We start from the raw sequence: 9,179 nt of genomic DNA, 5'->3' as shown, positions 1-9,179 counted from the left end.
CAAGATGTCCCTTAGCGGTATATGCAGTAACCTTTCTCTTTCCACAGGGCAAACCTGCTGGACAAGTTCACAGTCCATAACAGTGTGCTCAGGCGTACCTAGGGCACGTCCGCACTCACACTGTGCCACTGCCACTAACCCCATGTCATGGAGTTTTGCATTGTATGGACCATGTCCTGTTGCAAAATGTACAAGGCCTTTTACTGGGGTCAAGTGCTTCAGGAGCAGCCGTTCAGCCACATCCGGTAGCACGTCGTGGATTCTTCTTCCCTTTTCGGAGGTGTCCCATTCCCTTTGCCAGGCTGCCAGTATGCCGGCCCTTGTTTCTGCCTTGGAAGTGCAGAGGTGGCCTATTAGGTCAACAGTTTTTTCAGGTTCCCCTTGGACGTCGGGCTTACTTGAGCCCTTGGACGTCGGAACTGGTTTATCATGTCATCTGACTGAGCATTTAAGACTCCTGCTCCGATGGAATAAGTCTTACTATCTTGGAGTCTTTTCAAGACTTCTTTTCCACCGAAATAAGTCTACTCCAATCCTTTGATGACACACGGCCTGTGTCAACAGGTAGCCTACGCTACCCTCGCCGATGACAGTGGCTCCCGTTCTTGCTGCTCGCTTCCCAACTAAAGGGAAGACACGGCTCACCTTTCTCTCCTTCGCCTGTCAAGATCAGTGGCTCCCGTTCAACGGTGTCAATCTAACTGATACGACACACTAATAAGAAACTTTTGACATCAACCACCGCAGTGGTGATGAATTGATAATGATCCTTCCGCAGGTTCACATACGGAAACCTTGTTACGACTTTTACTTCCTCTAAATGATCAAGTTTGGCCATCTTTCCGACACGTCGGTACCACCGCAAGACGGAGGTGCCGGGTATCAGTCCGAAGGCCTCACTAAATCATTCAATCGGTAGTAGCGACGGGCGGTGTGTACAAAGGGCAGGGACGTAATCAACGCAAGCTTATGACTTGCGCTTACTGGGAATTCCTCGTTTATGGGACATAATTGCAAGCCCCAATCCCTAGCACGAAGGAGGTTCAGCGGGTTACCCGGACCTTTCGGTCAGGGAAGACACGTTGATTCCTTCAGTGTGGCGCGCGTGCGGCCCAGAACATCTAAGGGCATCACAGACCTGTTATTGCTCAATCTCGTGCTGCTAGAGGCAGCCTGTCCCTCTAAGAAGACATGAACGTTGGAAGGAAAGATTCCAACGCCTAGTTAGCAGGCTAGAGTCTCGTTCGTTATCGGAATTAACCAGACAAATCGCTCCACCAACTAAGAACGGCCATGCACCACCACCCACTGAATCAAGAAAGAGCTCTCAATCTGTCAATCCTTCCAGTGTCCGGGCCTGGTGAGGTTTCCCGTGTTGAGTCAAATTAAGCCGCAGGCCCCACTCCTGGTGGTGCCCTTCCGTCAATTCCTTTAATTTACCTGGCCAATTTTGATCAGTAATTGATTGAATTTATATATATAAATATTCGGGATTTGGTGCAGAACTTTATTCTGACAAATATGAGAATTACCGTACACATCTATGGATATATATTAAAAACTGAAAATTTATGAAAGAAATGTATATGGTAGTAGGGAGTTTTTCCGCCTACCTGGGAGTAAGGTTGTAAATTAATTTTTCTAATATTTTTATTTATATTTTAATTTTAATTTTTTTGTATAAAATTACCTGTTATTTATATGGCTATCTAAGTAGGTTATATATAATTATTATCTCTTGGCAGTCTCTATTGGACTTATTCCTCTTAGTTGGGAATCATTTTGTAATGTTTGCCCTATTTGAATACGTCATTTTTTGTCTTTTTATAAGATATACGATGGCTGAAGGAGGAGCAGAAGGTTTTGAAATTGGGGGGAGTTTACAATATTTAGAAGGAAAAACATTAATATTTTCTTTCCCTATGGTGGAATTTAGCTGTTTAAATCATCCGCAGCTTATTTTTTCAAATAAAAGGAAACTTTATAATCATTTAGAAGAACATCACGTTGGGGAGTTTTTGTTGGAATGTTCGGTATGTAAGGGTCGGTTTGACAAAACTCACTCAGCGGATTGTCATACACCCAAGTGTACGGGCCCTAAACAGGAATACGAGTATAAATGCCCATGGTGTCCATCCTCTTTTCAAAAGTTGGGAGGGTTAGCTACTCATCGTGCCAAGGCGCATCGGCAGGAGTGGAATGAGCTCAAATTGGAAAAAAGTAGGAAAAAAGTGAGAAAGAAGAGCAACAAAAATGGACAGAGTCAGATACACAAAAATTTAAAAATATTTTGGAAAAGAATAAGGATAAGGCAGACATTAACGAAATATTGTATAGGTCTTTTCCTAGCAAAACGTTAGCAGAAATTAGGAATAAAAAATGTCAGATGTTAAAAAAAACGAAAGTTACAGTAGAGAAAGCCTTGGCCGAGCTAACCCCTATAGAAATAGATATAGATGAAGGAGATGTGATGGGTAATGAGAGAGATGATGGGATGGATAAAAATAATGGGGTAGATTTTAATGAGGTTAAAAATGTGGAGGTAGAACTATTAAAGAATATGATTTTGGAAGAATTAATGGGATTGGGAGTTGAGGGTCAACAGGGCGATGTGATAGACTTGTTTAAAAGGTTAATAGGGGAAATAATGAAAAATACAGAAATTTTGTTGAAAAAAAGGGAAGAACAGACAAGAAATGTGAGTAAGGAAGAATATAGTTCTTTGTTAGAAGAGGTAGAGTGTAAAGTTAAAGAGTATAGGGATGAAAATTTAAGGCTAAAGGAAATGATTGGTAATAACTCAGAGAAAATCATAGCCGAAAAGGATTGGAACAAAGAATTAGAGGAAATAAATGAAAATTTAAATCAAGAATTAGGGAAGGTCCAACAAGAGTTACAATGTTTAAAATTAAGAGAACAAAAGTTAAGGGCGCTCAATTATAAATTAGAGGAGCAAGTAATGGAGTCTGAGTTGAAGGTTAAGCAGAAGTATCAGGAGAAAGTTGGGGAGTTGGAAAAAATAATTGCAAAATATGAAAAAGAATTGGTGGAATTGAGGGAAAGTATAGTAGGAATGGAGCAAGTTACTAAGGAAAATGAAGTAAAACTGAAGGAGTTGGGAAAAAAGGAGGTAATGGTGGATATGGGAATTAATACTGAAATAGTATTGGCAATGGATAGAGAAATTATTCATAGACAGGAACAGGAAAATGTATTTGAGAGAATAGTACAAGAGATAGTGAATGAAAGATTGGTTGATCAATTGGAGGGAGCTGAAGTTAGGAGAGGAATGGTAGAATATATGGAGAGTCTGTATTTAGATGGAATGAAAGAGATGGAAAAAAGGATGGATTGTACATTAAATGAGATGTTGAAAGAGGGTGGTTCCAACATTAGTGAAGTCTATGAAGAAGTGATAAGGATGTTAGGTTGTAGTAAAGATAAAGAAAAGGTAAAAGAGGAGGTTATGAAACGAAAGAACGGTAAGGATGGTGAAAGGAAAAGATATGCCAACTTTCAAAAATTATATGAAAAGAACCCAGAAAAATTAGCAACATTATTGGTTGAAGATCGGGACTTGGATGATTTGGAGGTGGATATTTATCCTGATGATGAAAGTATTAGAAATTTCTATAGTGAACTATGGGGAAAAGCAAATGAAGTGAAAATAAATATTGTAGGAGAAATGGTAGATGAAAAAAGTAAAAAGGAATTGATGCGCCCAATAACATATAAAGAGGTATCAGAGAGAATTAGAAAAATTAAGAATGGAACTGCCCCGGGAGTTGATCTAATAGTAAAAAAGGATATTAATAATAGTAAAAGTTTCTATTTTCTGTGTAAATTGTTTAATATTATACTATTAGAGGGTTGCACGCCAAGAAGTTGGAGTAATAATAAAACTATATTGATACCGAAAGTAGGTAAGGATCCACATGATGTAGCTAACTGGAGGCCTATTACTATTGCTTCGTTAATATGTCGTGTTTTCACTGGTATTATTGATAGTAGGTTAAATAAGGCTATACCAATTCATACTGCGCAAAAAGGATTTAGGATTGGAAACTCTACTTTAACAAATTGTTTTATATTAGATGATATTGTTAAAAAAGGGAAGAAAAGTACCCCTTTGTATGGATGTGTAGTTGATATTACTAAAGCGTTTGATATGGTATCCCAAAATTTGATAATTGATTGTTTACTAGGTAGAGGCATTCCCTTGATGTATTGCAGTATGATCAAAAGCTTGTATAGTAATAACTCTACAAATTTTGTTAAAACAGAGGTAAACTTACCAGTGAAAAGAGGAGTTAGGCAGGGTGACCCACTCAGTCCGTTGTTATTTAATATTATCATGGATGAGATTGTACGTCGGGTTTTTAGCACTGAGTGGGGTTATAAGCATGAAAATATAACACTGCCTCTTTTAGCCTATGCAGATGATGTGGTTTTGTTGGCTAATTCTAAAGAGGACCTCCAGAAGCTTATAAAATATTTTGTGGAAGTATTGAATATGATGGGAATGAGTATGTCATATAATAAGTGTTACACTATTAATTTGTATCCTTCTGGGAGATCGTTTGTGTCGGAGGATCTGAAATTAGAAATAAATGGAGAAATTCTAAAGGATATGAAGATTTGTGAACCTTTTAGGTATTTGGGGTGTAACTATACTCTTAATAAGGGAATAGAAAACTCATATCATGTATCGGAATTAGAACAAATTTTTGTTAGAATATCGAAGTTACCGTTGAAACCACGTCAAAAAATATCACTTGCTCAAACATATGTGCTACCAAAATTTTTTTATATTTGGATTGCAAGTTTTGTTAGTGGTAGTTTTTTGGAAGAAATAAATACAATGATAAGGAAGTATTTAAAAAACTGGCTTCATCTCCATCCATCTATAGTTAAAGACTTTTTCTATGTGAAAAAAAGAGATGGTGGACTGGGTTTCCCCAATTTAATTGGTATTATTGGTCTTGCTCAACTTAAGTTTATTTTTTCGTTGAAAAGAAATATGGGAGATCCTGTTTTGGTAAACTTCTGTAAGGGAAAATACTTGGAAGATATTGAGTTTAAACTCTCTTCGAAATTGAAGGTTAAAGATAATTGTAGCCTAAAAGAATTAAATAAGAAAAAAATTGAATTGAAAGACGAATATTTCGAAAATTGGGCCAATAAAGACAGTATGGGGAAAGGAATCCGCCTGTTTAGGAATGACCCTGTATGCAATAGATTTTTGTTTGATGATGATCTGTTTCCTGATAACAGGTTTATTGATATTATTAAAATGAGATCAAATACCTATGGTACAAAAATAGCATTGGCCAGAGTTGATTCTCAAATTAATAAAGAGTGTAGAAGTTGCAAAGCGGAATTAGAAACAATGGGTCATATTTTAGGTAAATGTGTTTCACATGCAAATTACAGGATCGCTAGACACGATCAAGTAGTCAAGGTTATCGAGATCATTGCCTTTTTAAAAAATACAGTGTTGGCATGGAACAAGTGTATGAGGTGGATGGGGAGATATTGAAACCAGATTTGATTGTGGAACGTGGGAACCTAAGAATTGTATTGGATATTACTATTAGATTCGAAGAAGACGGAATGGTTGAAAGAGCCAGAGTAGAAAAAATAAAAAAGTATGAGAAGTTACAGGAAAAGTTTATAGATAAAAAAAAGTTTGAAGTAGTGCCGTTAGTATTTGGATCCCGGGGTGGTATTCCATCTGAAACGAAAAAGGTATTAAAGAAATTAGAATTACCGAAATTTTTGTTAAATAAAATTATTTATAACATTATGAAATCGAGTATAGAAATACTTAATAGCCATATGGACTATTTTTAATAGATTTTAATGTGTTGTTCTATTAAGATTGTTGCTGATGTCAAGCGGTTTAGTTTTTTTTAATATTTTTTATTATTTTTTATTATTATTTTATTTATTTTATTTTGCTGTTTTGTGGAATTTTTTTATAATTTTATAATTTTTTATTTTATAATAATTTTTTGTAATTTTTGGAAGAAATAAATTAAAAGGAAAAATGATATATTTGGGGATTGGAGGATAGGAGAGGAAGAAAGGGAAAATAAAAAAAGATTTAGGAAAAGAGAAAATAGAGTTATGATGGAAGTGAAGACAAATGTAAGGAAAATATAAAAAAAAGGAAAATTGTAGAAAGAAAAAAAAAAGTGGTTGTTTTGTTAAATTTTTGAAATATTATTTTATATTTTGATTTATCATTTATATTATTTTATGATTTTAGATTTGAAAATGTGTGTAAAGTTATATGTGTGATTATGTTTCGTGTATCAATTTTTTTATTGTTTATATAATCTTGTTATTTTAGATTTGTAAAATCTTTATGTATCTTTGGATGCATGTATCAATTTCTTAATTTATAATAAATGGGGTGGAGGGGTTGTTTACTGAATGTTGAACTCCTACCCTATGGGGAATCTTTTTTTAAGCTTGACATTCAGCTTTGCAACCATACTTCCCCCGGAACCCAAAAGCTTTGGTTTCCCGGAAGCCGCCCGCCGAGTCATTGGAGGAACTTCGGCGGATTGCTGGCTGGCATCGTTTATGGTTAGAACTAGGGCGGTATCTGATCGCCTTCGAACCTCTAACTTTCGTTCTTGATTAATGAAAACATTCTTGGCAAATGCTTTCGCATCGGTTAGTATTGCGACGATCCAAGAATTTCACCTCTAACGTCGCAATACTAATGCCCCCGTCTGTCCCTATTAATCATTACCTCGAGTTCCGAAAACCAACAAAATAGAACCGAGGTCCTATTCCATTATTCCATGCACCGAACATTCAGGCGACACGGCCTGCTTTGAGCACTCTAATTTGTTCAAAGTAAACGTGCCGGCCAATCAAGACACTCAATGAAGAGCACCGAGAAAGGAAAAACCGGCAGGACGTCCGGAACGATCAGTTAAACGCCGGGCGGCGAACCGATCGTCTGAGACCCAGATCCAACTACGAGCTTTTTAACCGCAACAACTTTAATATACGCTATCGGAGCTGGAATTACCGCGGCGGCTGGCACCAGACTTGCCCTCCGATAGATTCTCATTAAAGGATTTAAAGTGTATTCATTCCGATTACGGGGCCTCGGATGAGTCCCGTATCGTTATTTTTCGTCACTACCTCCCCGTGCCGGGAGTGGGTAATTTGCGCGCCTGCTGCCTTCCTTGGATGTGGTAGCCGTTTCTCAGGCTCCCTCTCCGGAATCGAACCCTGATTCCCCGTTACCCGTAACAACCATGGTAGGCGCAGAACCTACCATCGACAGTTGATAAGGCAGACATTTGAAAGATGCGTCGCCGGTACAGAGACCGTGCGATCAGCCCAAAGTTATTCAGAGTCACCAAGGTTTCGGACGGACGAACCGACCGATTGGTTTTAATCTAATAAAAGCATCCCTTCCATTGCTGGGCGGGATTCTAGTTGCATGTATTAGCTCTAGAATTACCACAGTTATCCAAGTAGGATAGGTACGATCTAAGGAACCATAACTGATTTAATGAGCCATTCGCGGTTTCACCTTGTTTTGGCTTGCACTGAGACATGCATGGCTTAATCTTTGAGACAAGCATATGACTACTGGCAGGATCAACCAGGGAATTGACCGACTAAAAAGCCGGAAAGTGTTGGACACAACCAACACAGCGTTCTAACAAAGGATAGGAAAGCTACACCCGACCAAGCATTTTAGACTTCTGTTCCGCTGGAATAAGCCTACTCTTGCGGTGACTAGCTCCCGTTAATACTGGCCGTGTGACAGCCGCCAAGAGCATATTAGACTCCCAATCCAATGGAACAAGCCTACTTGTATCCTTGGGTTACAACAGCTTCCTTCCACACGTTGCCGGTACATCCGACAGAGCAATTTTAAAGACTCCTCTTCCGCCAGAATAAGCCTACCTTTGTGGGGCCTGGCTCCCGTTAGAACTGGCCGTAAGGGTACCCACAAAAGCACATTTAGACTCCTCCTCCAGCGAAATAAGTCTACTCATGTCCTACGGATGACTGTGGCTTCCGTTTACATATAGCCGTTCACCCGACACAGCAAATTTTAAAGACTCCTTTTTCCACCGGAATAAGCCTACTTTTGTGGGGCCTGGCTCCCGTTAGAACTGGCCGTAAGGGTACCCACAAAAGCACATTTAGACTCCTGCTCCAGTGAAATATAAGTCTACTAGTGTCCTTGGATGACAGTGGCTTCCGTTCGACAAGTGATACACGCTCAAACTGGCGATGAGTCTATACCGTCCTTAACTTAAGGAAAATCGGTACTTAAATGCCACATGGAGAATAAAAAGTCACTTACAAAAAACAATGCTCCGCATAAGCCTTTGTAAGCTAGAAAGGACATGCTATCTGGCCTCATTCTCAAGAAGGACAAGTAAGCTCCCGTCAACTGGCCCAAACTCTAAAGCGAGGACAGCCCGTTCAAAGTCAATCGGCATCCCTCCTTAAGATTACAAAACGGCTCACTTCTTAACCACACTGGCTCTTGCTCCTTCAAGTGAAATCTGGCTCCCTTCACTCTGGCATTATCTTTACACATAAATCGGACTCCTCCGATTTAACAGGTGAACCTAACCCGGGAACTAAGGAAACTGGGAATAAAGACTCAGAGGCCCAATTACCTTGTTCGCCAGCCAGCCTTGCGCCGGCCCAGGCTAGAGACTTTCTCCAACAATCCCTGTTGAGCCCGAAGGATCCTAAGACCACTCGTGTGTACAAAACTCAGAGGCCCAATTACCTTGTTCGCCAGCCAGCCTTGCGCCGGCCCAGGCTAGAGACTTGCATGGACACGAGAAACTCTCAGGACTCTTCTTTGTGGCTCCTCCCGGAATTAAGGAAACTCCGAAATGCAAAACTCAGAGGCCCAATTACCTTGTTCGCCAGCCAGCCTTGCGCCGGCCCAGGCTAGAGAATTGCACGGATTATTCCTGTTCACCCTAAACGCATCTGAGACACCTCGTGTGTATGAAACCCAGAGGCCCAATTACCTTGTTCGCCAGCCAGCCTTGCGCCGGCCCAGGCTAGTGAATCACATTGACACGAGAAAGATCTCGTCAGCGGTTTGTAGCGTGCAGAAACTGCTCCCGTTTGAACTGACAATCCCGACAGAGCAATATTAAAGACTTCTGGTC

At 39.5% G+C, this 9,179-nt stretch overlaps 2 pseudogenes; both read right to left on the bottom strand.

Annotated features, from left to right (window-relative positions):
- Positions 1-761: 761 nt before the first annotated feature.
- LOC145688606 (small subunit ribosomal RNA) lies at positions 762-1,716 on the bottom strand (annotated as a pseudogene).
- A 4,723-nt stretch (positions 1,717-6,439) lies between these two features.
- LOC145688592 (small subunit ribosomal RNA) lies at positions 6,440-7,640 on the bottom strand (annotated as a pseudogene).
- Between the last annotated feature and the right edge of the window lie 1,539 nt (positions 7,641-9,179).

Source organism: Thermobia domestica, chromosome 6, assembly GCF_964235325.1.
Source record: "Thermobia domestica chromosome 6, izTheDome1.hap1.1, whole genome shotgun sequence".
In the NCBI taxonomy this organism is placed as follows: Eukaryota; Metazoa; Arthropoda; class Insecta; order Zygentoma; family Lepismatidae; genus Thermobia; species Thermobia domestica.
The sequence above is the reverse complement of the archived record's forward strand: the minus strand, read 5'-3'. Positions and strand labels throughout refer to the sequence as shown.